The sequence below is a fragment of the Octodon degus genome, unplaced genomic scaffold (assembly GCF_000260255.1).
Source record: "Octodon degus isolate 3935 unplaced genomic scaffold, OctDeg1.0 scaffold00093, whole genome shotgun sequence".
Lineage (NCBI taxonomy): Eukaryota > Metazoa > Chordata > Mammalia > Rodentia > Octodontidae > Octodon > Octodon degus.
In genome coordinates this window covers 745372-747269 of record NW_004524669.1, presented here as the reverse complement: position 1 = coordinate 747269, position 1898 = coordinate 745372, and the positions used below count along the sequence as shown (strand labels likewise).

Genomic DNA, 1898 nt, shown 5'->3' with positions numbered 1-1898 from the left:
TAGTACTGATCACTTTTCTGACAATCACAATTACTCAAAATTAACTAGTACTGGGAGGGCTGGGGGGCATACCTATCGGCCTTGTCTCACACGAGTACATGTGGGTAGGTGCAGGGCATTTGTCATTATTGCAGAAACGAATTTTAATTTTTAATCTTTAGTTTGATTTAAACATTGCTTTTAGTATGATGCCGACACCAGCTGTGCAGAAAGGGGTCTGGAGAGATGTTCCTAGCAGCACACACCTGCGGCTCTTCTTTGGTTCTGGAGGCTTCAGGGCAGCCAATACTGCTTCATCAAACACATTCTTTAGGCCTTTCTGTGTGAGTGCAGAACACTCCACATACTTGACAGCCTTCAGATCACGGGCCAGCTTTCAGCAGTCTCTGGAGTGATAGGTTTCTGTTTGTTCTTGATAAGTTTCTCAATAGTAGAGGGATCATCTCTGAGATCAATTTGGGTCCCAACAAGCAAGAAAGGAGTCTTTGGACAATTGTGAGTTATCTCAGGCATCCACTTTTCTTTCACATTTTCAAATGAGGATGGAGAGACCACTGAAAAACAGACTAGAAATACATCTGTTTGTGGATAACTCAGTGGTCGTAATCTGTCATAATCCTCTTGCCCTGCAGTATGAAAAAGCCCAAGAGTGTATGGCTCTCCACCAATCATAACTGTGACTGCACAGTTGTCAAAAACAGTTGGTACATATTCAGATGGATATTTGTTTGTTGTATAGGATATCAGGAGACATGTTTTACCAACAGCACCGTCGCCCACAACAACGCACTTAATTGTCTGCATTGTGGAAATAATTTAAATATTTCAAATTTGACGTTTACCTCAGCTCCTCCACCCGGGCATTGGCAGCAGTGTGTGGGGTCTCCTCAGCAGCCAGACCTGTGGGAAATTTTAGACAGATAAAAATGGAGAGGATTTTCTGCATCAGAAAGTTAAATATCACAAGTTTTTTCTTATATGAGAATCCAAAAATATGATTGACTGATGACAGATAGGTAATATAAAAAATAATAAAAAAACTGGGAAGTAGATTCTAGTAATATAGACACCTAGATAAAAGTTAGATAAAAATGAATATACCGTTGGAGAGGCACTGGGCTCATAACAACTCTGAAAGATAGAGGTGCCAGGATTGTGGCTAGAGGTGCATTCGAAGAAGACAAGGCCTTGGGATTAAAATCACCATAGCCAGATTTACACACTTCCCTAAAAGTGGAAGGGAAGTTGGAGATTATACTATAATTGGTACCACCCAGCTCATGAAGTCCAGGGTCACCAGAACTCCAAGCAGACCCATCCCTTCCCCCTGTTCCTGTTGTAGAAGTCATAGCTAAGCCAAGTTTAATGATGTCAGCCATCTACCTTTGACACATGTCCCATTTCCCTATTGGGTCACTATTAGCTAAGTGGATGTACTTGTAATCTTATGGCTTGATAACCATTTGACCTACATTGTACCCCTCCTGTGATTTTGTATCCACTTTTTGACTTGTCCCCACATCATGATCTTGCCCTATAAAACATTCTCAGAGAAATGCCCTTGTTTGCAACCCACTCAGGACCTGCCGTCTCTGAGGAGCTAACCCCATTCCCCAACAAAACTTTCCCACTCTTAACTTCCTTTGTCCTTTAGAATTCATTCTTAAAAAAAAAAAAAAAAAAAAAAAGAATTCATTCTTCAGTTTCAGGGGACATGAACTCAACGTATCTGACACATAGCAGGTTGGGAGCTCTATTTTTCCTATGTCATTTGGGGATGAGAAAGAGGGTGAGGGAGAAAGAAGAGAGGAGAAAAAGATTGAAAATGAACAAACTATATGGTAAGCATGTACCAGCTTCCCAGAATAAATGTCACTATTCTGTATTACAAATGAGAA

The 1898-nt window shown here is 40.8% G+C and overlaps 1 pseudogene; it reads right to left on the bottom strand.

The window, feature by feature from the left end:
• Nucleotides 1–157: 157 nt before the first annotated feature.
• Nucleotides 158–894, bottom strand: LOC101566989 (annotated as a pseudogene).
• Nucleotides 895–1898: the final 1004 nt, after the last annotated feature.